Below are 27447 nucleotides of genomic sequence, written 5' to 3' on the forward strand. Positions count from 1 at the left end.
TAAAAGTGAGTCGACAAGAGAAGCCATATAGAATACCAGATACAATTCTCATCCATAGCTACAATTTCTCTGGTCAGTGGACAAGAAATGATAGTGCTGACATAATTGGTAAACCACAATCAGAAAAATCAGTCCATTTACATTTCAAATGGCTCAGAAGAAGCTGACTTACAGAGCTGTAGCAGGAAGCTAACAGTTCAGGGAATTTGTGTTAATTGGAAATATTTTTGAACTTTGAAGCAAAACACATGTTTATACTTAGGTAGAACAGTTTCTTTGGGGTCTTACCACTTAACTGTGAACTTCAGTATTAAAATCCTTAGGCCAGCTTTGCACAGTAAGACAAAGACATTTCAGAATGGTGCTGAGGACAGTTAGTGTAAAAGCTTGCTCCTCAAGCAGAATGGTGGAATGTTTGTTTGGTGGTATAGGTGCTAAGCCAACCTGCCACATGGATAATTTCTCCTTGGGGTAAATGGGTCATGGGTCCCAGAACCAATGTGGGTAACATCTTGTCTGCTTCCAGCAATGTCTGGAACTCTAAAATGCAAAGACAGAAAAATGATGAGTTTTCACTGTTGACCTTGCACAGAGCAGGTGCACAATCAATAGCTGTTGAATACATTTATCTACACTGCAAAGTCAATTTCTTTGGGGGTGGGATAGGGATAAAGATTCTTGTATCTTGTACAGGTCTGACAGCCAGTGAGAATCCATTGTGTCTGGTTCTGTAGTATGTTTTGCTTGAGGAGTTCTCCATTATCAGACCAAATGGAACTAATGTTAAAATATTAGGTCTTTTCTGGTTTGTAATCTTAGCAGAAATTCTACTTGTAACATGATTGACATGAAAATGCCTTTCCCTAGGTCTTGAAGTGATGTTCAGGTTGAAGTTACTTAAAATAAAACACAGGAAACCAACCCTAAAGAAACATTTAAGACAAAAATCTAATGATGATAAAAATCAGCATTATCATTTGCTGTTAGTTTGGTAATGTTAATCATAGAAGAGAAGCATGAGATACTGTACATTATAAATATGGGATTGGGATAAATATTAAGTATATGTTTTTATCAATAAATAATAAAAGCACAAGAAGAAAACAAAAATATTTTCAAATATCATCCAACTTCTAAGTACAATAAAAATTTCTCCTATGGGAGAATTTCTTCTCTAAACTGAGAAATTCTCATGTAACTAAAACAATCACGAAGTTGCCACATTAGACTAATGACCTTTAGTTATAATTGGATAATTGAATTTTAAATTGTCAAGAAAATGGAACTGAAATTCATAAAACTTGCCAAGAGAATAACTCTTTGATACACATTTGACAATCTGAAAAATACCACAGCTTAAGAAAAATGAACCTGCTATTGCACTATCCAAGGGCAAAGCAAGCACTTGAATATTCCTTTTCCCTGCCATGATCTCAGGGTTAAAAAACAGCTCAGCCACTTTTGTTGAATTTGTGGTGCATTTGCTTTAAGTCTCCTTTAGGGTAACATTTTATCAGTTAAGATTTTTATGTGAGTCCTGTACCTCATATAAGGATCATTTATAGCTAACTTTCTTATTGTAATGACATTTCATGATATACTCACAATGATGCCCAATCTCCAATCATTAATTAAGAGTACAGAGGAAATAAGCAAATTATTTAACTGGATAGAAATTAGAATGCGTAAGAATTAAATATTTGGAATGTCTGTCGGTTAAAAAGACTATCCATTCCTGAATTTATTCCACATTGAAAATTTTTGACACAAGAGGCAGTATTGACAGAAGTAGGGCTGATCGATATTGAACCTTAAGGGTCAAAGGACTCCATGCTTAGTGTAATAAGCAACCTAGTTAAGGTATCACAGTGTTTCGGTATAGTAACAGTTATTAAGGGTCAGGCAAGGTTTCTTTGATAAACTCTAATTTGGGGAGGCTTGCATAGTTCCAGAGTCTCCAAAGGCATGAGATAGTATGATTGAAGCAAGACGATGGCTTGGAAATAAATAAAGAGAAAATGAGTCATTACACTCAAAGTTGAGGAATTAGATTATTTCCACTCCCCACATTCAAATCCCATCTTTTCTTAACATCCTCACAGAACTTTTATGAAATCTCTAAACCTAGGAAGCTTTAGATGAGAGGTAAATCTCTTTTAAGTTTTGAAATGGCTTGAAATCTTTATTTTTGAAAATTATCTAGCACATTCAAGTAGGCTATAAATTATAAATACTACCAAAGGGAGCTCTGTATCTATTCAACCAGATAAGGTGCAATGAAATCTCAGAAACACTCCCTACACTTTCCACTTAGTTGTGTGCAGAACATTAGTACCACATGGAAATCATTATTCTTCACTCAAACATACTTGATCATATTGGCCTACTGAATTGCTTACGGTTTGGTTTTCCAGCAAATCTGACTTTTAATGTAACTAAGAGATAGTTTTTAATTATTTATTTAAAATTTTGTTGGACACATTGGATTCGAATTTGGAAAAAAGCAAGCAATAACCTAAACATATGCCAATTTTTTTATAATAATAAAACAATGATGAAATAATCATATAGATGTGTGTATTGCCTGGCCTGGCATTTAACAACATAATTTATTTCCTTATTGTTATTTTCTTAAATTAATGTAAAACTTGAAAATTAACATGGAAAAGTTTAAGATTATGGGTTTGAAAGAAATGATGGCATATCTGAACATAGAAGAGGAGGAGCGAAGTGCTAACTCAAGTGCTTTCTACCTACTGAGCCCCATATAAACACTATTCTGACTCTTCGAGTCCTTCCTGGGCAGACACTAAGTGCTCTGCCCTCTGTGACCTTTCTTCTAGAATTCAGAATGTATAGATACATTCAAACAACAGAAGTGGGCATTGATCAGTCAAGGAAGAAGCCGTGCACTTTCAGTTTCCATTACATTAAACAAAATACTCATTAGTGCTTGGCATTTTCCCAAGCAGACACAATCTAGGTGTCCACTGAGGCCTCATTGTGCAGTTAAGAAGTTTAAAAAGACCTTCTAGACATCAGCTAGGGACAATTAAGGGATGGGTAAAACTACTCCAGGGTAAGAAGGCTGAAATTACTGGAAACAAACACACATAGAATAGCAACTGCAAACTAGACAAACTATCTTTAAGATCAGTTAGATATTCAAAGAGACAAAGACTAAAGATCCCTTTGCTTAATAATCATTATCCTCCTTAATGAAACCACAATACACCTACTGTGGGAGTATTCAGTTATATTAAAACAAAATCACGTCTAGATATGTGGTAGAAAAAACATAATCTGATGGAAACCTGTCATCACAACGTAATTATTCCTATCGTTTACCCAACAAGGAAACTAAGTGCTACTATTATTAAGAGGTCATAATAACGTAAGTTAGCTCTGAAATCCATATCCATTAAAACTGTTGAAACATGTTTTATTGCTAAACGTCCATTCCCAGATCCAAAACAGCTTCCAGAAAATGTTAGAGAACAACTTACATGCAGGTCAGACTGACGAACTGTTTTCCCAAGTGTTTCCTTCCCTTTTGCCTTGCTTTCTTCCATCCATCCTTCATCCAGCAAGCATTTATTAAGTACAGTCTGTGTGCCAAGTTCAGGGGCCACAATAGTGAGCAAATCCAACAAGGGTTAAGTATACATGAAGTTACAGGCTAGCACCCGAAACAAAAAATTTTATATGATTTCTGTTGCTGTTGGTATTAAAACAACCATATTTGAGAAATTTTCATGCAAGACCATTAAAATGAGCTCAGTTTCAAAAATCATTCACATTACCTGTTTCTCACCCTCTGGGTAGGGGAATTGGAAGAAAAGCTTTCTGTGACACAATTTCTCTTATTTTAAGGAGACATTTATTTTTCCACTTAGGCTGATGCAACCTAACCTACCAGCAAGTTGTAGGAACAAATATCAAATATAAACTCTTTCTCAAAGGGATGCTGTGCTATTTATTCACAAGGAATGTATGAAAGAAGAAGAAAAAGGAAAGACCATAAGCTTAATATGGAACATGAAAACCTCCTTGAGGTTGCTACAATATACTCTCCCTGCTTTTTAACTCAAAGATACCATTTTATTAGTACTTAACACAGATCTTTAAATCCCAGAGCTAATAATGCTTCCCAGCTACATACAGCTGTATGCATCTGACTAGCAGCATGTAGTAGGAACCTCACAGGGGATAAGGTTCCTAACAGTCAACTAAGAGTTCAAATCCCAAAAGAGGTGCCCCTGGTGTGCAGAGCACTTAACCCTTCGACCAGTACCAACATGACTATTCACAAATTATTGATGTCCCTAAATCCCTGGCAGATTGCAGACAGTTCTTCTATCCATTGAAGCCCAGGCATATGGTCACTAATGGGATGGCTTAAAAAAAAATACACACATTCAGTCTTTGCTACATGAATATAAAGCCACTGAAATGCTAGAAGGTGATTGAACTGGATGGAACACTGTTAAATACATGCTTAGCCTCATGTTATGGATCATTTCCATTGACATCTATCTGCGTCCTTGGTACAGTTTAATTAAAGCTGTCTGGAACAAGTCTGCCCTCCAAATGATCGTCAGTGCAATGAAAAGGTGAAACACGAGGAGGCTTGAGGCCTTTTTTGTAAAGCATTCAAAAGACTGTCTCTGCGGTTACAAATAGCAGTGGGAGAGAAATTCATTTTCAAAATTAACCAGCCATAAGACTTTTTTGCGAGAGAAAGTGGGGCTCCTTCTGATGTCATCCTGGAGTACCAGAAGCTGAATTAGGTAATGCCAGATCTTAAGAACTCAAACTGGGCCATGTTCTGGTCTAAAGTGGATACACTTTTTTTGGTCCTAAAGTAGTAAATTTTACAGCAAGCTTGCATGTTTGTAATTTATTTGGCAAAATAGAACTGCCAAATGAAACAATTTTGCCTAAAGTAGTCTCTTTTATAAGACAATTTTGCAACTAGAAGGCAGGAACATCATTTATTTAATTAGGTTTTATAGTATATAGAACACTAGCACAGCAAGTAAGTAGCTTCAAACAATTAAGATATTTATTGAATACCTTTTATATTTCCGGTGCTCTTACGGAACCAGAGAAACAAAATAAAATACTTGGGGTTTAAGAAATGTGGGACATAGGGGCGCCTGGGTGGCTCAGTTGGTTAAGCGACTGCCTTCGGCTCAGGTCATGATCCTGGAGTCCCAGGATCGAGTCCCGCATCGGGCTCCCTCTGCTTCTCCCTCTGACCCTCCTCCCTCTCATGCTCTCTGTCTCTCATTCTCTCTCTTGCAAATAAATAAAATCTTAAAAAAAAAAAAAAAAAAGAAATGTGGACATAGTTTAGAGATTGAATCTTAACTAATTATACCTACTTCCTGTGGCACTTTCTCCCCTTTAATATGATTTTATTTGAAGAGATGTAAATTATACTTGCTCTTTAGTACCAGAATTAACTGTACTTTATGAAAGGGTCCAAAGGACTGTGCCATGTTTAAAATTTCCATTCATTGCTTCTCCACACAAATCCATCAGTCATGATATAGGTTTATCCTTTTCATTTTTTTTTTTAAAGATTTTATTTATTTATTTGACAGAGAGATAGCGAGAGCAGGAACACAAGCAGGGGGAGTGGGAGAGGGAGAAACAGACTTCCCGCTGAGCAGGGAGCCCGATGCGGGGCTCGATCCCAGGACCCTGGGATCATCACCTGAGCCGAAGGCAGCTGCTTAACCGACTGAGCCACCCAGGGGCCCCTATCCTTTTCATTTAATGTTTATTTGGTATCTACTTCATATACAACATTGAGTTATAGCTTGTGTCCTTCCCCCACCCCCAAATGCCTCTGTCTCTCTCTGTCCATTATAATATGTTCATCCAGGCTGGTGAAAGGTAATAGTAACACTGAACAGAAGAGCACTCCTAAATTCAGTTGGGATGCCATTCAGGAGTGCAAATTGTCTTAGCCTTGATGCCTAATAGAAATTAGACCTAGAAGATATTATAGTCAACAAATAGGTTATAAGTTAAAGCCAATGAATCAGGGCAATATGTATTGAGTGCTGACTGTGCACTGGCATTGTGCTGGGAACTCTGGGGACGAGGGACCAGCAGAAGCATTCTCAACAAACAGCAAACTGGGAAGATGTACACATTGGAAGTCACCCAGGAACGGTGGAGTTGGAGGATCAAATCCTAGAGTGATGTTGAAAGGCTTTCTGAGGAAGAAAGAGCTTGAGCTGTCTTTGAAGAATGAGGCCAGTTGTCCAAGCCAAAAATATAGTGACAGGAACATGGCGGGTAGAAGACCAGCTAGGAAATTGTCCTGCTTTGGGTGGATGCTTTGTGTTGAGGACTATATCTCTTGGGGTCTGATCAGGAGACTAGAAACCACTTTAAGTATTTAACACAGAAGAAGTTTAATACAGGGAACTGATTTTACAGGTGATGACCTGAGATGACCAACAGGAGACAGTGTGGCCATTAAAGATGAGCAAGTTCAGGAAGCTGCCAGCAACACTTGGGGTGGAAGAACAAGGGAGAAGATAGAATTTCTGGAGCTCGGAGACCAGGCCACCCAGCGGAGGACAGAACTTGAGAAGGCCTAACCAGTAGGTGCTGGAACAATGGAGAAATACAAATGCAGTTGCTACTAGAGATCTACATGAAGCAGAGAGAAGACGGGAACTACCTGGCTTCTTCCTGTCTGTCCCCCTGCTCCATCAACTAGCAATGTCTCCCATGGACCAAGTCCAGATAGAAGCTGACAAGGAGCCTATGGAAAAAAATGCAGGGGTCAATCTCCCTATCATGCAGAATGGAGTAAATCAAAGTCAGGAATATTTATAAGAGCAAACAGGCTAGTGATCAGCGAAGAGACTAATACAAAATGATGTAATATTGTTACAGCAGAACCCTATTACATAATAGGTTTTTAAAACTAGGGAGGGGAGTTTAAACCAAATAGGCAAGAGAAAGCCATTTTAGGCTTCTGGGAAGGAAAGAGACATCATGAAATTGGTCTTTTAGGACTATCTGACCAGAGTTTGGAAAAAGATTTGAGGCAAAGAGAGAAGTTAGGAGGGAGATTAAAGGTGGCCACCAACTCTTTGACATTCTTCTCTCTGAGAGGTGGGGTGTATTTCCTTTCCCCGTGAATCTGGGCTGCCCTGAAGAAGAAGGGATGCTGTGCCAGTTCTGGAGCTAGCCTTTAAGAAGACTGGAAGATGAATACCTTGGAATCCTGATTTGCTATGTAAGAAGTTCAACCACCCTACTGAAGTGGTCACGTGGAGAGGCCCTGACTCTCCTGAGTCCACCAGACAAGCCAGTGGCCAGCTAAATTCCAGCGAGTGCCTCTCATGAATGCCACATGGAACAGAACAATTGCTCAGTTGAGAATTGTCCAAGTTTTTGATCCACAAAATCATGAGATATAAAACAATGGTGGTTGTTTTAAGTCATTAAGTTTTGGAGTATTCTGTTATGCAGTAATATGTAACTAGAATGGAGGGTATGCGATAATGTGAACATATCATCATATGCCTCCAAATTGTAGGAACTGTGAGGAGACCCCCATGTTTTGGGAAAAGACCCTAAGTTCTCTTTGTGTTTATAATGGGTTGATGAATTTTTTCTGTAAAGGGCCAGATAGTAAATATTTTTTGCTTTGTGGGCTGTATGGTCTCTGCTGCTACTATTCAACTCTATCACTGTAGGGTAGAGAAAGTCATAGACAATAGGTGTAGGTGAGTTTCAATAAACTTTATTTACAAAAACAGGCAGCTGGCCCAGAGTTGGCTATAGATCATAGATTGCTTACTCCTGGTTTATGAGTTCAAGATGTTAAGGAAAATTCAACTGGAAATATGCTATACGTAGATGACACAGAGGAATTGAGACGTAGATTGAAGAATAGATAAATAGTCTTGAAGAGGGCCTAGGATACTGCTATTGTATCTTCTTAAAGTCTACTTCATTATTTCTTTTAAATGATACTAGGATAGTTGGTAAATATATTAGTAGGCTGAGAGATTATTTGAATTTATAAGGTGGGGCCCTTGAACCAGATGATTTATAGTCTGGAGACACACAGAGGACAAATCAAACAGATTTTCCAATATATGAATAGTAGTCCTGGGTCCACTGTTAATGGTTTTCAAATTTATATAATTTCAACCCAATGTGTTTTATGAGTAAACTGGACTATTCTAGAGCCATTCTGTTAAGTGTGACTAACATCCTTCTAATTTTTAATTTATATCATATTTATGATTTATTTGCACAATTATGAGTTTGGCAGTATTTCTTGCTTGCATTTGTAAAGCATTTACAACATTAATCTCAAAGTATTTATATCCCAAACTATCCTGAAAAGTCAATGGTTATTTTCCATAATTTATGATACATTGAAGGCATTTTATCATGCTATTTACTGTTATGTCACAGGAAAAAAGTGTGACCTTTGAAGAAATAAAACAAGCAGCTTTTTAGTTCTCCTGCATATCTGTTAAATTTATGGATATTTATTTTAGGCTTTATAAAAATTCTATCAGGCAGCTGAACAATTTAGAGTCACACAGCATGTAAATTCTATTAAACAAGGGCTCTTTACCCTTTCACCTAATGCCCTACATGTGCTTGGTACAGAGGTACAACTCTTCAGAACAAACACTAATAGTCTGCTTAAAATCCTTAATATAACTGATGCAGGTATGCTAGAGGATACTAGTGAATATTCAAAGGGGTTTTTATCCATTTAAGGCCGAGAATGGTCGAGCAATTCTGTTTTTGGCCTCAAAAAGAGCAACCTGTTTAAGAGGTGAAGCCTTCTTATAGTTCCTGCATTTGATAAAGTACGGACCTTGCAGCCTTCCCTCATAGATCTGTGACCTCAAGTCCTGGCCTTTGGACTTTTCTCCTCTTTGAGGGTAGAATGATTAGCAAGTTCCTTCTATTAGGTATGTTAGCAGTTTCTGCTAAGAAGAGGATTTTAATAACATTAAATTGCAAGGAATTACGAGGCAAGGCTTGCTCCTAGACACTAAGACAAACCCAGTTTCAGCTGATGACACAGCTTCTATGAAGGGCCATCTGTTTAGCTCTAATAGCATTTTCTTTGTTTCACCTTTGTAGCTTGGTTTCAAACCCTGTCTGGGACACCTGCTCAATGTGAAATGAGATTGGTGGGTCTCAGTCCATTTGTGGCTGGCTAAAATTTCCCATCTTCCTTTCCAGAAAAATGGTCCATAAGGAAATTAAGTGAAAAGAGTTAGACGTCACACATGGATTCACGTATAGGTGTACTGAAGGCCTAGATAATCTTCCTGTGTGAAAAGTACAATATAAATTCAACACTGGTTCATTGGTTCATCTACTTTGCCTCTCAGCAGCTCTCTAACACCTGAGGTCTCCTGTATCTTGAAGATTATGCAACTTTAGGGACATCTTTTTACTATTCTAAGCCACTGCATAATTTGAGCTGAGATTGTAACGTGGCTTGAAATTGGCTGTGATTTGATGCTTCATTTAAACAGGGATGGTATATGAAAGTAGCATAAGAGGTACATGTTCTGTGCTTTTTTTACATTATGTAAATAGATCTGAAGTCTCCATAAATAACAATTAAAGAATATTCATAGGCTAAGAGTAAACAGATTAGATGCCTTCAGATCATCCATTACCCAAGAGAGAAAGTAGAACACTGTAATTTATTATAACCCAAGCCAATATTACCTTAAAATGGTATGAATTTTGATTTCAAAAGTCAATAAGGTCTTTTCCATATAAATTTAAAGCCACCAAAAATTGCACTAAACTTACTAAATACACAATTAGTTTCTTGTTACAGATAATTTCTATTGATCCAAATCTGGTTTGTCAACATGGATTAATCAAAATCGTCAGGGATTGAGATCTGGATGGCTCAAGGGATCAGTTCCTGGGCTATGAGCCTTTCACCCTCAGGTCACTGTTTCCAATACTTATAGTAGTTTCAAGAGGCCTATTTGACAGCTGATGTGAAACAAACCAGTACTTTCAACTGAGTGCCTTGCATGGATTCATTGTCCCTTGTATTCAGAGACGTTATCCCTTACAGGCTGAGGGAATATGTAAGGTGAAAAGTTACTGCATTATCAGCAATCTTAGTTATTATTCATAGATATGTCCATATTTATAATCTCCTATGGTAAGCAATCGTAATTGCTGTCTGCAAGGCTTGCTGCAACCAGTTATAGAACATTTATCTCTGTGTGACACTTTCTGGCAAACCGAACCAGTTGATCTCTGATTGGTTGCCCCAAGCTGTTATATATTCTTTTCTTTGTAGGATAAACTGTAGAAATATTTCTTTTCTAGAGATCATATGTATGTGCATCTCCTTTCTTTGTTTGCCTTTCAGGTCTTTTCTAAAGTACAAGTTATAACATTCTTATCTTTTATTACATAAAAACTCTGGGTCCAGGTCCTTACCAGACAGAAGGCTTTCCCGAAGAAATACTGTTCTCTGCAGTTCTTGGGTTAGATGAGTATCCTTCACTTGCTCATAGTCTTTAGGAAGCTTTTAATCCCAACCAGGGCATCCATAGTGATGTGCTGGGGAGTACAGATGCCCTGATCTTTGGCTACCTGATCTCATCCCACTAGTCCAAGAAACTCTCTAAAGATCTTCTTCTCTTCAGCCCTCAGTCTGTCAGAAGCTCCTAACAGCTTTCTTTATTCAAGGTGAGTCAGGCAACCTGTTCTTAAGATTTTTCTAGTTGTAGTCCCACAGATTTTGTTGCCAGGGGCCAAACATCCTGTTTTTGCCCTGTAGAAAAATTAACAGACTTTGATTACAAAGATATTTGCCATTTTTAGGTAGAAGAGGAAGAACTTTGGTTACCTGGGATAAAAGAAAAGGGATTTTAGCTATCCTAGATCATTTATAAAGTTTTTCCTTTCCTTTACTAGGGCATTTTCAATTTCCGGCTTTTCTATAAAACTATACATCTGGGAAGCTAAACATAGTGACTAGTACCCATACTGACTGCTCTACTATGAACTCAAGTTCATGGTTCTTAATAATATAGAGAATGGGAAATATCTAGTACTTTCTGGAGTATTCTCAGAGGGAGCTCGTGGTACCCTCTGGATTTGTGGAAGAAATAGTGTGGTTCTCTACTACTGGGCCATGTCCATGCAGTGAAGCCAGCCCAATTGGTGGAATGTCCTGATGATGTAAATCATCTGTTAGGGAGGCCAAGGAAACTATTTGTTTCTAGTTATCCATATATCCGTGGCTACTTAATTTCAAGTCTCATTGCTGTGAAGTTGAAAGTGGAGGTGTAGGAGGTTCTAATTAAACCAAGCAATGTACCTTCATGGATTCCAGACGTCAGGGAAGTGGCCCAAGAGAGTTATTGTCCAATTCCGGACTGCTGACACGAATTGCTCCAAATTGATCTGAGTGCTCCTGGCTCATAAAGCTCTAGGTGTGGAAGGAAAAAAAAAGAGCCGCTGATTCCAAGTAAATGCATGGAGATGACCTAACCAAGTGTTTTCCTTCTTAGTCCAGGGAAGGGGAAGCCGACAGTCACTTTTATAAAACTTCTTAGTTGAGGATGAAGCTATTCTGGATTCTCCCTTAGAGGATCTACTAATCTCCTGGAGATAGGCTGTCGACAAGTAAAAGCATTGAATTCCTTGGGCTTTCTTTTTTCCCCAGTGCTATCACAGTACCTTGTATACATTTCAATTGCAGCATCATGCTGAACTGCCCTCGTTTACCTGGTTTTCCTTTCCCATGGATAATGGAAGCAGTAACCCTACATTTTATGTCCTCAGACCACAGGTAGATTCTGATGCATTACCTGCACACCACAAATGTATAACAAATGAGAGGATAGTAGACACCAGAGAGGAATACCCGGTCTTCCACACTTATTTGTAATCCTACTCTTTCCTCTTATGATGGTGACCTAGAGATGGAATTATTCCCATGATAGTAAAGTATAGTATAGTTGGTAAGCATATCAATGCCATGTGCTTAATTTGAATCATGATTCTGATACTTTGTAGTTATGTGATTTTTGAGTAAGACTTAAATGCCTTCCTCTGTAGAATTAGAATAATACTTATGTCATTTGGGATATGAGGATTAAATAAATTAACCTGTAGTGCCTGGCACATATAAGTTATATTATTTTTATTATTATCACCGCCATCAAAGTGAGAATATGGCCAGTTTGCTGCTGAGTCTAGGTGAGAGGGAGAAAACATCTGTAACAGCCAGAATTACTGTTATGAACACCACTCATGGATCAACTAACTCATAGTTATTGTGCATCCTCTGTGTGGTTTGATTTCCCAGGTGGACATATGGGGCTTCCTTGTTCTAATTTCCTTTAGAGAAATAAAATCTGATGATTTAGTCAAGGGGATATCCTTTGGCTTCCAGGTGGTCTGGAGGTGTGTGTGTATGACTGATCTGAGCTGTGTTTAAATATCCAGCAACTGTTTAGGCAGAGAGGGAATGTGGGCGTGCAGCGGCATGGGATGCCAACATTCTGATCAAGCCAGAGAATGGTCCCAGATTCCTAGGTGGGGCCTAGAAATGCAAGGGAAAGGAGGCAGTGGTGGACAGAAAGTTCTGGAAGCCTGGCATGGGAAGGGAAGACCTAGGAGACATATAGAGGAATAGTGGAGAAAACACCTTAGCCTAGTACTTTTGTACACAGCAGCAGAATAGTGTATGTAGCACACTAGAAATAGAGGTACTGAGTGCCCATAAAACCAGTATAACATCAGAAAAACATTCTAGAAAGATGAGACAATATCTAGGGTCTATGTTGCTCTGAAGGAATGTGATCATTTCATATTTAGGTTTCTTTCAGTTAGCATCTTTTACTTAACCTTAAGTCTCTCTCTGTTACCTTTTTTTTGGACTTTATTTGTGCTCATAGCTCTGCTAAAATAAATTGGTGACCGGGAACTGCACAGACTCTGTTTTTCTCTCGCCATTGCCAGTTCTAAATAATCAACAAATACCCAAACCTTGATTTGAAGGAGATCTTGAAGATTTACAATACGCTAAACTAGGGGAAAACTTGGGAATAATCAGCACAATACATTTTGCTCTCCATTATAATCAGTTTTTCAGCCTCTGTGTCGGTAAAACTTTTTCTCCTTTTTCACAATGGTTTACAACTTAAATAATTTAATACAACAGTTGTTATATTTTTATTGCAAGCTTATAAAACTGGAACCATAAGTCTTTTCTATGCAATATATTGCCAAAAAGTGACACTGGAGAAAGGGAGCTGATGATTACTGAAACTGTAATTCAATCTTCAAGTTCTGAAGATGTCATAAAAACGGCTTCTGCTTTACTTGCATATGGCAGATACCATCAGGATGCCTCAAATGAACTCTCTCTGGGTATACAATCTCTCCCTCAGCATTATTTCATATACAATAAAAACAAAAATGGGACTCCGCAATGCAAATGCAACTGTGATTCAAGCCCAACAGTTCTTTTGTCAAATAGGATTTTCTTTTATGAAGTTTCATTTTAGAATTAATTTTGATATCAATGCTTGTCAAGCTGTGGAAATTGAACTGAACCAAGTGAGTCTGTTCCTATTCAAGCTGACTTGTAGGAAGTGGTAATTAGAAAAAATGCAGAGAATTTGTACTGTGCTAAAGAAAATTAAACCACTCATGCTACATACTGTCAATCTGGTTAAAAGTATAGGTGTGGTAAACACCACATTCCAGAAATGCCTATTTTTTTCATATATTTTAAATTGACCACTCTTCACCCTGCCATATAAGTTGTCAGAAAATAATTTCCTAATTCTGCTGATTCTTTCAATGATCCAAAAGGTGTGTGAATTAAATAACGGATTCTTAGGGTGTTTACGATGAACAGTGTCCCGCATAACTTAGGGCTCTAGTGTGGAAGAAAATACGTTCCTTTTAGATAAAGAGGATGGTTAGTTATTTGTACGTTCTTGCCAATCAATGATTGTCATTCAGCGGACTTGTCACATCTGTATTGACTTCAGCCCAAGACGAAGGAGCATCAAATTCCCCAAACCTCTTCTTAATATGCCCAACATGCACTTAGTCTACTGACGATGTTGCAAATGAAATTTAAGAGCTGTTATGTTTCTATTAAAAACGTCACTCTGCCTTCTGCATTACGGTACTACGGCGAGACTCTACAAACTCTTTTCGAGATCCTGCCAGGATGAGAATAAATTAGTTCCTCAAGGGAGGTGGAAGAATTGAAATTCCATAATATGGCTGCTGCGGGATCAACACATGCAGCCGGAAAGTGAAAATTTCCATTTACTCCCCCAGCCTGAGCGAACGCAGGCAGCACCATGACAGTTTCTGCATTTTGTCTCTCGGCCAAGGTGACTCCTGCCTGGCCCACGAGGGGGCAGAGGCCACAGATGCTCCGTGAGTGGTGTTTAATTCTTACCACAACACAGGCTGCTCATCACCTAACTTCCAGGTGACTTATGGCGATTCCAGCAGGCTGAACATGGAGAGACGAAACAGCAGAAACAGCACCAGCACGGGCTTGTGATGGGTGCGATGAAAGGAGGTGCTTTCCCGGCCCGGGGCAAGGGGTTTGACTGGATTCTGGAAACCTTCGGTGAAAGACACCTTGCCCTTTCCAGGTTAGCTTTTTCTAAACCATCCCGGTAGTAAGTAGAGAGAGACACAGAGCCCATTTAACAGTTTCCCCGATGAAAGGGGTGCAAAACTTTCTGCTCCCGCATGCTGAGGTCCTGGGAGTCTACACAGCAGAAACACATTCCCGGCTCACTGCTTTCCAGCAGGACTCTGCTTGTTACAGCTGTTGGCCTCTGCACCCTGCGTGGACTTTTCCTCTGTTCGGTTGCATTTTACTCTTCTACATATGTAACCGATTACTTTCCCCTAGGAATGGATTTCACTTTCCCGTAGGAATGCTGGAGGAATAATCAAGGGGAAGAGGCTTTTCCTGGGTGTTTTTAAAGTTAAGGAAAGTTGCTTGCATGTTTTAAAATCAGAAAAAATCAGGCACTGGCTATAGAGTGAGGTGAAGAATAGCTAACTTGTATAGTTAGTCTCTACTATTTGGATAGTTTGCTTTTCGCATTTCAGGGCAAAAAAAAAAAAAAAAAGGAAAAGAAAAAAGCTTAATAGTATGTTCATTGTCCTTAAGTTGAAATGCTCTGCAACATGAGTTGTTTTCCCAAACCAAGAGAGGCAGAGATATCTAGAAGCCAAGAATTGCAAGGGGAAATTGAGCCACCATCAGCCCCCAAGTTTAGCTTTAGGATACCGGTTTTTGAGAAGCACTCATTAACTGAACTCCTCAAATATACAAATGAAGATATAGTTTGTGTATGTATACATATATACACACACATATATATACACATACACATATATAAATTTGTGTATGTACATATATATGGAGATAGAGAGGGAAGGAGGGAGGGTGGGAGAGAAGGAAAGAGGGAGAGGGAGGCTTCAGGCATATTTATAAACTAAAGGTAGCACACTACATTTTACCAGGAAGTCAAAAAGTAGTCCTGGTCGACAAAATAAATGAAGTTGATTACATATATTCTGTGCAAATAATGCTATAAAGCAAATAGTCTCATATGTTCCAGCTAAGGCTTCTGGATAGTTTTTAAAGATTTTTTTCCTTCTTAAAATATGATGCAATGATCCAATGTGAAGGAAATGAAGGTGGCAGAAATCTATGACAAAATCTGAATCATGAAGAAAAAGTTCAAAACTATTTGGTGTAGTTCAATAGAAGCAACCCGAAGTGCTTTTTAAAATACTATGTTGTCAAGTCCAACTGCTATGAAGTTGGAATGATTCCAAACTCTTGTGTAGGTGATTTATCTCAGATCATCGTATCCCACCCATTCTGACTGGTTGGATGTTGGCTTGGTGAGGTAATTTTGGGCTAAAAAGTGCTGGAGCGGTAAGGTCCTGTTAAACTTTCAGCTGATATAAAGATATTGAGATTGAAAAGTTGCATGACTACTGAGGCAAATGGCTAATTAAATGCATACATCTTATTTGAGTCCTGCACCACAAGAAGTAATGACCATCGTAGCCATAATAACTAAAACTAACATTATTTACTGGAGACAGGCATTGTATTAGGTGCATTCCACGCATTGTCTCATTCACACCTCACAACATCCAGAGGCTGCCTTTGGCTCTTACCGCTGTCTTACAGATGAAAAAATGGAGGATCAGAGAAGTTAAATAACCAGGCTCTCTGAACTGGGTGAAAATGTGGGCTCTACTGAGTTTCAGAAACATTCTGGGCTAACAAATTGAATCATCCTGCTCTTCTGTGATTATTGGCTCTTAGCAGCATTGCAGCTTTAGGAATCAATATAGTGCACGAGTTCTATAAATGTGCCTCTTAATAAGTTAATAAAACAGAGATATTCTCATTGCCTCTCCATCAAAGTTTCAGGGAAAAAATGAGAATATTAAATGCAGTAGGATAGGGAAGATCTGCTCCATTTGCTCTGCAATGATAATCTTTTACAAAAGAGGATTTTTATTATTAATTCTTTGCCTTCTGGGGATGTTATAATTTTCTAGAATACAGAACTGCCTTAAGCACAGTAATTTGCTGAGCTAGACTGAATCTCAAAATGTTTCAAATGAGCTGATAAACAACTGCATAATTAGCCATTATTAGATCAAGTCTGTATGTTACTGATATCCAGATGAACAAACCAGTGGATAGGCAAATTGCAGATATAGTTTTAAAAACTAAGAGTCTGTGTTATATTTTTGCATGCTTTGTAACTTGTCCTTTAAAAAATTAAAAACCACGTTTCATTTGCCTTTTTAAAAAAAGACATTTAGATTATTCTATCAAATAAATCCTTAGAGACTTAATCATTAAACACATACTTCCATGTATGAATAATGAAGGATTTATGTGTTGAATGCAGCTCATGCTTTAAAAATGAATAGATGGTGGGATTTTTTTTTTTTTTTTCAATTAAAACTTGCCTCAAATCTATTGCTTGCATGGATAATGCTCTTTCATTCCCCTTTTGAGTTCTGGTTCAAGTTCAGAGTACAAAATACATTTGGCCCTGATTATGAAAATAAAAGGTTTTGCATGCTCATATCAGAAAAGACAAATACAGTCAGCTTTTATGCTTAAACACACACACCTTATTCAATTGGTTAACATCCAGTCCAAAATGTATCCACATTACAGTTAAATCTCTCTTTCCTCTCATTTTTCATTTTTCAAGAACTTGACACTGGATCATAAAATGTTGCTCTGGGCTGGAATTTGTCATGCAGGTTTACAGCCTAGGAGTAAGTTTTTTTTTTTAAATATTAAAATCAGCTCAGCAGTTTTGAAGATCAAATAAAGAAAAGAGACATTTGCAGAAAGGAAAAAATTCTAAGCTGGCTTAATTTAAATAAAATTGTAGTTTATGTTCTTAACTCAGGGGCCACAAAGCTAAACAGGTAAATGTGTTAAATCATCTTTGAACAGAAAGAACTGTGGCAGAAATTTTCCTGAGGATTTCTAAAATTAGAGAGGTGATATTTTGTCTTGAAAGGTTTAAATGTCTGTTTAGGGGGCAGACCAGATCATTTCTTGAGGTTCTTTGAAGATCAATGATTCTGTGATTTATATCTGTTGGTAGTTTTGATGCCTCTAATAAACTGTGAACTGCCAATGTGCAACAGTGCAATGGGCACAAGGCCATATGTGAATGAGCCTAGTTGGAAAATGAATTTGTTGCTAGATTAAAACAAGTATTTTGACCTTTGACGATTTTAACAGCTTCCAAAATTTGTATGCCCTTCTTATGCTTCCCATTATCACTGATCCTCCGTTTGATGCCAACTGATAGCCTTAGGTAAAATTTTATTGTCGTTGGATTCAAGTTCTTCTTTTATTACAATGATTATATTTATCCACAGTCTGAGGTTTTTTGGTTTCTTTTGGGGGGGAGGGGTTTTTTTTTCAGTTTCAGCCTTTATTTATTACAGATCTTGGATCCCTGTTAATGTTCTTACATTTACATTTCTTCAAATAGTCCTTTCACTTGGTAAATTGGCATGCATTTTCTTTGCATATTTACATGGTTCCAGAAACAGACCATTTATATCCTCAAAGTTAAAGCCATAAGGCCATCTGGGCTACAAACCTAACAAGGAGTGCCAATTTTTCTTTCTATAGGTGTGTCTACTGTACCCAAGTCACAAGAAGAAAATAAGATCTTTGGTTCATAAGGTATCAGCATAATTACTTTGCTGTTTTACAAAGGCATTAGAAAAGTTTTTGACTTTTTTAGAATGTTCTGGTTTTGTCAGGAACATTTTGCTGTTGCGTATTTGATAAGAAATCTTATCTTTACATTTTACAACTTTCCATACTTAATGACATGAGTATTCTCCAAAGTCCAAGATGCCTCATTAGGATTTTATTAATGAGCCTTTTAAAGATACTCTCTCCCTAAAAGGGAAAATATATTTGGTTCAGAATAAATGAAGCTACACACTTAAAGATCTGAGTTGATTTAAGTCTCTCCGAAGCAAAGAAACTTCAGCAGATTTCAAATTTGGAGATGTATAGTGTCATAGCCCCTGAATAAGAAGATTATATCTAATTTGATTATGCTATCACAACATGTAATGCTACACATATTTTCAGAGTTAAGTAAATATTTTTACAGAAATCTGGGTCATTACTGGGCTGCAGTGTAATGCATAAATAAAATAAGGTAGGGAGAACGTTTCACTAAATTTTATTTCAATTCCTTGCTTTCCCTGCATATTTCATCACTGACATTATTGTATTGAAACAAACCACAGTTTTGCTGTTGATGAGAGACACACAAAACTGGCATTTGATTCCTATACGGACTTTAAGGTCAAAAGTTATTTCTCTTAAGTGTATGACTTCAGTGGATATTGAATATTTGAGCTGGGTTTTGATCTGAAAGGGTTTTGAATAAGACTTATGATGGGCAATATTTGTATTGTTACATTAAAACACCCAGGAAACCAAAAACTAATGATGCAATGTATGGTGATTAACATAACATTAAAAAAAAAAAAAACTACCCAGGACACCACTTGAAAACACAATTGACGTTGCTATAATCAAAGGAGGAAAAAAGATCCCCAGTCATTTTAAGTAAGTTATTTTCTTACAAATGGGAACAGAAACACATTGCAAAATAAACTACAAGATCAAAAGTTAACAGACCATGATCATAACTGTCATTTTTTTCTGACTTGTATGAAGAAGTAAGTAAAAACTACCTTGGGGTAAAAGAAAATGTGAACTTAAATCCTTTATTTTAACTCTTCACTTTTTATTTATTTTCCAGTTTTATTGAGAAATCATGGACATAAATCACTCTATAAGTTTTAGCTATGTAGCTGGTGTGATTTACATATGCTGTGAAATGATTATCATAAGTTCAGCTAACATCTGTCGTCTCATATAGATACAATATAAAGAAGAGAAGGAAGAAAAAAATGTTCTCCTTGTGAGGGGAACTCTTAGGATTTATACTCTTAACAATTTTCCTGCTTATCATACAACAGTGTTAACTATAGCCATCGTGTTGTACATTACATCACCAGGATGTCTTCATCTTATAACTGGAAGTTTGTTCCTTTTGACCATCTTTCTCCAATTCCTCCTCCTCCCAATCCCCTGCCTCTGGTAACCACAAATCTGGTTTCTTTCTCTATGAGTTTGTGGTCCTTCAAGGTCCATCCATGTTGTCACAAATGGTAGATTTCTTCATCTTTTATGGCTAACTAATATACCATTATATATATATATATATATATATATATATATATATATATATATATATATATATACCACAACTTCTTTATTTATCCATCAGTGGTCACTTAGGTTGTTTCCATGTCTTGGCTACAATAAATATTGCTGCAATAAACATAAGGATGCATGTATCCTTTTGAATTAGTGTTTTTGTTCCTTTCAGACATATTTCCAGAAGTGGAACTGCTGGATTATATGGTAGTTCTATTTTTAATTTTTTGAGGCTCCCTCTTACTGTTTTCCATAGTGGCTGCACCCATTTACGTGCCCACCAGCAGTGCACAAGGTGAACCTAAATTCTGATGAACAAATTTCACAGTAGATGGTTCTTCTGCTTTTGGGTTTCTGCCATCAAAACACAATTAATAATTAAGAATCAGAAGCCACGAATCACCAAGAAAAATCCATGGACAGCTTCCAGAGAAATAAAAGAGCACATATGGTTGTAGACATCCTGGACTAGAAACAGTGCAATTTGTACAAGATGTTTGTACCAGCAAATAAAAGCTATTAAAGGGTGAGTGTGATGTTTATTTCAATTATTTTACTGAAACCAGTAGTGAGGATAATTATTATTTGAATTTAAGCTTTGAAACCGTTAAACTAACTATATTAGTTCTGTTAAAAATATTTGCGTGGCAGTTCCTCAAAATTTGTATGACAGGTCCTAAAAAATTAAACACACAAGTACCACTGATCCAACAATTCCACTTCAGGGTATATACCCTAAATAATGGAAAGCAGGGACTCAAACAGATATTTGTACACCCATGTGTATAGTAGCTTTATTCACAATAGCCAAAAGGTGGAAACAGTTCAGATGTTCATCAACACATAATTGGATAAACAGAATATATACAACAGTGATATATACATACAAGGAATATTTAGTCTTAAAAGGAGTGAAATTCTTACACATGGTACAATATATATAAACCTTGAAGATCTTATGCTAAGTGAAATGAGCCACACGCAAAGGACAAATATTGTATGATTTCACATATATGTGGTACCTAGAGTAGTCAAATTTATAGAGATGTAAAGTAGAATAGTGGTTACCGGGGTTGGAGGGAGGGATGAATGGGGAATTATTGTTTAATGGAATCGGAGTTTTTGTTTGGGATGATGAAAAAGTTCTGGAGGTGGATAGTGGTGGTTGTTGCTCAACAGTGTGAATGCACTTAAAGCCACTCAACTCTACATTAAACATGGATAACATGGCAAATGTTGTATTTTACCCAAATTAAAAATAATAAAAAAAATATTCACATAGAGTAACAAAAATTATGTCATATTTAAGCATCGTAAATAGTGCGGTTGACCCCTGATATTTACAACAATAGATTTGGAGACTTTTGTGAATCCCTAATTTTATACATATGGGAATGTTTGTTTTGACTTTATTTTGACTTCTGGCTTCCTCCCCAGTTACTTTTCCACTGATAGTTCCTTCTGGCACATCTCCTAACACCAGTACCAATTGAATAAGTAAGCCTACAAATGAAGAAAGTTCCAGGAAAGACAGAGCTGTCCTTCCTTCCCTTTACTCAACTCTAAGGAGTAGGGACTGGCCTCTTTGTTCTTCTCAGCCTGGCACCAGGAAACCATATTGCTTTTTCTGAGTTGTGCGGCCAAGTTCATAGAAAGAGGTTTATACAACTAGATAAGCCACAACATATCAACCGATTTAAACTGGAGATTTAGGAGAAAAGACTACCAAAAGTTGAAATGGTTAGTGAGAATAACTTTTTATCAGGAAAGGGAAGGTATGTCTTATAGAAGGAAGGCTTGCCTGGGAACAGGAAAGGAATACACTGTTTTGTCAGCTTTTTATGCACGGAAGGATAGATTTTAAAAAATATTATCCTTAGGAAAGTGAGTAAAACTGTAGAGATGAAAACATTGTATTTTATTAATTTAATTTAAAAATGTTAAGAGAGTGAATTAAGACATTATTTTCCCATTAATGAATGTTTCCTTTTTAAGCTTGGGGAAATAGCAGATTTGTCTTGCCACATGGTAAGTGAATCTTAGAGTTATAGCCATTAGAAATTCCCCCATCATTTCTGAGTGGGTAATTATTACTTGAAATAGCTCTTTCAGAGTGATTATTATGAAATGTACCTATCTTCTGTTGATCTACTGCTTTATTTATCTCATGTTAAAAGATCTTTAGAAACCCTTCTATCATTAATGGGCAAATTCCATTGTACAGATACATCCATTAGTTGCCAAGAATAATTCTGATCTGCTTAAAGGATAACCATTTAAAGACCACTAATTCACATATTAAATGCTTAGGGTTGTACATTGTTAAAGACCTTACATCTCTAGACCCATTATCCTTTTTCTCTTGGTAGAAGACAATAACTGAGGGCCTCAAATATTGGATGGATCTTTCATCTAGACTGGAGAAAAAGAGGGCTACAAAAATGAATGTACAGTTTGAGGAATCCTTCCAAAAGGATGTTCAAGGATCGGTGTAGATATTATGAAATAACAAAATATCACAAGTCTCCTTGAGATGGAGGGAAATTCATTAAAAAGGAAAATATTCTTCCACGATTATGATCTTAAATGAGTATTTAAGGAAACAAACATGACAAAATATTTCTAATATCTATGAAGTGCTTCTCAGAAGGATAAATGTTAATTTACTATTCTCATAATAGCTGTTTTCCATGTGACTAAGATCATAAATAGAATTTATCTGTTTTCAGGAGCAGCAATAAATACTGGAGAGGCAGAAAGAGAAATATACCGATTTTTGGCAAAATCTACGGGTAGATTGTAAACCTCTTGAAGGCAAGGCCCTAATTTATCTCACTCCCTCTCCTTAGAGCCTGACATTCATCCTGGCAAATGTTAATCAATAAATATTTGCTGAATGAATACCTTAAACTAGTACATATCAGGTTTCCTAACCTCGGTAGAGAATCCACAACCTACAAAGGTGCTAAATTCCAAAAGAATTTTGAGGCAGATTGTTAGCAACTTAAAATACATTTCCCCACAGAACAGTCTATCATGCTTGGATGGTATGGGGGTGACCAGGCCAGGCTTGTGAATGTCACTTAATCTACCACGTAGCAGAAACGTTATACATTTGAGATGAACAAGTAGCAGGAAAAAAAATACTGCAGCAATAAAACCAAAGAGAGAAATAATAAAATTGCATAGAAACTTAAAATTTTCTTGTCCCTCAGTGCTTGAAGAGAAGCAGATTTAAATATGAGAAGATGAAGAGATGTATGGAGATTGTCATGGAGAGGCTTAGAAGCTCAGGGAATTTAGAAGCTGATGGCTTTTTAAAAATTACATAGAATTCCCCTGCAAAACATAGTTCTACTTATCCGTTATAAAAGTCTTTCAGTAACATTATTTTAACTCTTATCAGCCAAGATTAAGGTACTTTTTAAGATTCAAAAATGGAATGGTGAAACTTTAAGCGTAGTAAGGGGAATCAAACTCATAAGCGAGTAAGTGTGGTCGTTGTGATAAAGACCATGACGAAAGTAACTGGGTACAATGGGGCCAGAAAGAGGACAGTGGCCAGAGCCTCCTGAGGGGGTCATGAAGGCTGGGGTGAATCCTGAAGAAAGAACAGGTGCTTCTCAGGCAACTGCAGAAAGAGAGAACAATCCAGGCTCCGAGAACAGTGTGAGCAGACCAATGCGTGCAGAGTAGTGAGGCTAAGCTGGAGAGAAGGAATGCCCTGGGAGGTGGGAATGGGGTGGTGAGCCGGGCCGGCTGGAGCGAGGAAGGGCTTCCGTGGTCCCCTTGTGAAGCGGCCTGACTCATCCTGCAGATGACTGGAAATGTGAGGGTTTTAAACAGGGAAATAACATGATCAAACAGGCATTTTCAAAAGATCACTCTGGCAGCGTGATGGAGGATGGATTGGAGGTGTGAAATACTGGTGGCAGAGAAACCTGTTAGAAAACCGCGAGAGAATGAAAGCAGGGAGTAAATAGCAGGCTAATTATAGAGGGAGCAGGGGAGCCGTTTGGTCTGTTCTCATCTTCATGTAGGGCCTCAGATTTAGTCTCCTGATGTTGTCTCCTAATGAGGCTATCCACACTGTCACTGAGATTCATTGTCAAGATTGAACTTTTAAAACATGCCACAAATTTCATAAACCTCATTTTAACACATCTTTAATTTTTAGTGTACTGGGAGCCTCAAAAAATGGAAGGGATATGAGTCCCTCCCAATCTCAGAGAAGCCTGCTAACCTGCTCTGTGTGGTTTGTGCACAGTCTTCCTGAAGACTAAGAATGGGAGGTGCGGTGCCTGGCTGGCTCAGTCCGTAGAGCATGTGACTCCTGATCTTGGGGTTGGAAGTTCAAATCCCACCTGGGATGCAGAGATTACTTAAAAATAAAATCTTAAAAAAAAAAAGAAAAGACTGAGAATGGGAGGGATAGAAAAGCCAGGTAGAGCTGGAAAGTTTCCATAACTGACACAGTTTAGCTTTGTAGCAGCAGTGTGAAGAAAGTGTGCATCCCTTTACCCTCGAGTTTTTGATGTCAGCTTTTTATGCACCTGAGCCATTGTTACCTAATTCTTTCTTTACCTACTTATCAACCAGTTGGAGGCCTGGATTGGAAATATTTAGGAAAAGTATTCTGTATCTCGAAATTACTCTGTTTTCCTGACACAGAAGATGGACTTTGAGAAATGACCCAGAGTTAATCGTTTTTAAGCTAAGTTATTGAAAGCGACTTACTTCTCTTATGTTTATGTTTCTGGTGCTATGGTTTTTAATGCCTGATAAAAAGCAGTCTAATCTGAAAAAAAAAGTATTTTGTCCTTCTTGACTACAAAGGATGAAATTTACTTTTAATTTTTGCTTTCGAAACACATTTAATTAGTTACTGTTGTAAGGAGGACCAGACCCAGGGAAACGTTAGTCAGGGGCTATTTGTTTCCAGGTAATTACAATGGTATCACCCAATGAATAATAAAAGAGTAACACAGTATGTTTGAAAACGTGAATTCTGAAGTTTTTTTTTAAACATTCATTCACTAAATGCAATTGATTATTAGCACTTTGCTAATTGATTAAAATACACCTATACTTAACGATATTATCTATCCTTCACAAAAGGTCTATAAATCTAATATCTACAAAAACAAAAATACACCTTCAGAACAAAGTGACATAGTTTTAAGGCCAAACTTGAGTGAAAATAAAATGTCTTCTGTCTTGTATAAATTCAGACTCTAAATAAATTGAATTTATGCCTACTGAGCTCAGTTGTCCTTGACATAGAAAACCACAAGAACATATCTCTTTGCAGAAAGAAAACACTTTTCCCATCTAGTGTATGACTAGATCTTTATCCATGTTGGGGAAAGTGATAAAAATGATAGAAGTATCACAGTATTAAGATGAAGAAAGAGGGTCTTCATATTTTTAAAGTTCGCTGTTTCACAATAAGCCAAGGACAAAGAAGGGCTCTTTCTCTTTTGGAACATTTGACTTAACATTTATGTCCAAAGCTCTGAGCCTTGGATAAAGATCACTTCTTTCCTTTTCCTCTGCTTCTGCACTGGACATGCCCTATCTGGACCGCCTGGATGGTGAGGGGACCAAGCAAAAGAAGCCACTGGCTTTATGCTTTGAGGCTTCAGACAGTCTGAGGATCTTCACGGCGGGGAGGGGTCACTTAGCTTCCTTCTCGTTGCTGGATCAAGCTGAGCATGGTTCTGATAGTTGGCATTGAAACATATCATGCAGATATGGAGTTGTACATAAGTATTTATTGACTGAATGCATATATAACTTCAAGATCTTTCTTTCAGTATTTGAACTGAGACTGTCCAGGAGGAATTGTTAGCATGCTTTAAAAAGTTTAAAGTATTTCTCTCATCAGATTTCAGTTTCTTGACCTAGAATTCCTGTATGAAGATGCCCCAGGAATGGTCATCTAGGAAGCAAAGAACTTTATGAAGCAAATTATGATCCTTTTTTATGTTGAAATATGTTCTCTTCAGGGATGTGTTGATTTCATCAGACTTTTTGGGGGGGGTGGTAGTGAGGAAATTGTTACTGTCAAGTATACTGCCTGAATTAGCTTTTGGCCTTTTCTTTGGCAAGACAGTCACAGGTCCCTTGACAGTGAAGTGATTGGTTATTGTATCCCCACATCACTGATGTGTGACTCAAATTTTATGGCATAAATTTTCAACCAGTAGTTTTACTTTTTTCGGCTTTTTTTTTTTTTTAAATCGGCATCAACCTTACTTCTTATTCAGCTTAGAGAAAAAACAGAAAGGTCTTATCTTTAGAACAATTCACATAGAATCTCCCAATATATTATCTTTACTTTTGCAACAAACTCAAATAAAAAAATCAGAGCTTCCAAGACGGTTACAGTGAAGCAAGCAGTCTCATGAGTATAGTCGTCGGCCTGTTCCAATACTCACTTCTGTCAGCCGACCTTCCTTAACTTCACTTCTCTCATGTGATAGTGATTAACTGGAAACTGACAAGAGGAACTTGGGGTTTTATGATGACTAGTCTACATGCTTATATTAAACATTTAGCCATCATGCTGGGAAGGGCTGATTTACTTTTGGGTATTTAACTCACTGGGTATTCTAAATGTCAGGTTTCCCATAACACAAAAATACAGAGGCTATCAGGTGCCCAAAGTAGTTCCATGTTTTAAGATTTCTTCTCATGAGTAGCATTCACTGGCCTCAGTCCATCTGTACATCAAAAAAAAAAAAAAAAAAAAATCTGATTCTAAGTATGGATTCTAGATTCTAAAGCCTAAGAATAATGAATAAAATCTGAACTATGGAAAACTGAACAACTTCCTAAAATGTTACTATTTGCTGGAGACATTTGCATTCAGATCTTTCCTCAAATTAGATCTCTGGCATTGCTTCCTTGCTTTCTAGCATTGCTCCAATGTTATATCTGTTCATGGCTGGGAGGAAGCCAATTTCAAGGATTTATTGCACAAAGAGCTATTTACTGAGACATATGCAATGCTTTCACTATGAAATAAACAGGAGTAGCATGCCTTTAATATACGTTTTGACAAGAAGAAATGGGACATATTTGTCTTCAGCCCTCTCACACTATGGAATGCAGGGGAAACACCTTTGGTATTTATTATAGTGTAGTACCTTTCATGGTTTTGGGGACACATAATTTTCTTAGCTTAGTTTCACATTTCACCTTACACGTGCTTTTACATCGTTTCCCAAAAGGTGGAAAGCTATTACCTTCCACATTTTTAAAAGAGGAAGCCTTTTCATACTGGTGCATGAGTGTTCTGTATTCTATCATGCCAGTGTCCTTCTCTCTGCCTGCTAGGTTGGAAACAGTTATTCTGACTCTTTCCTATACTTTGCAAAACTCTGGCAACTTGTCCTCATTCACGAATTCCCTCAAATACAGATACTGCTTTAGGGCCTGTCATCATTTCAACCCTTCTAGGACAGACATTCAAACTGTAGTGTGCTTAGAAGAAACAAAGGAAACTCATAACAGTCAGATTATTGATCCCAATCTCAGGTGATTCGGTGGTCTTAGGAAAGGCAGAGGGAACTGCATTTTAA

At 37.4% G+C, this 27447-nt stretch overlaps 1 protein-coding gene and 1 long non-coding RNA gene across 2 annotated transcripts in view; one reads left to right on the top strand and one right to left on the bottom strand.

Annotated features, from left to right (window-relative positions):
* Positions 1-10505, bottom strand: part of ZNF770 (zinc finger protein 770) — a 97819-nt gene extending 87314 nt beyond the window's left edge. Inside the window, exon 1 of the mRNA XM_034994534.1 lies at positions 10486-10505. The gene's annotated coding sequence lies outside the window, so the exon portion shown is untranslated. The remainder of the gene's footprint in view (positions 1-10485) is intronic.
* LOC118003456 overlaps positions 1-27447 on the top strand; it is a 115162-nt gene that overhangs the window by 80691 nt on the left and 7024 nt on the right. The window lies entirely within an intron of this gene.

The sequence above is a fragment of the Mirounga leonina genome, unplaced genomic scaffold (genome assembly GCF_011800145.1).
Source record: "Mirounga leonina isolate KUSES-001 unplaced genomic scaffold, KU_Mleo_1.0 Mir_91, whole genome shotgun sequence".
NCBI lineage: Eukaryota > Metazoa > Chordata > Mammalia > Carnivora > Phocidae > Mirounga > Mirounga leonina.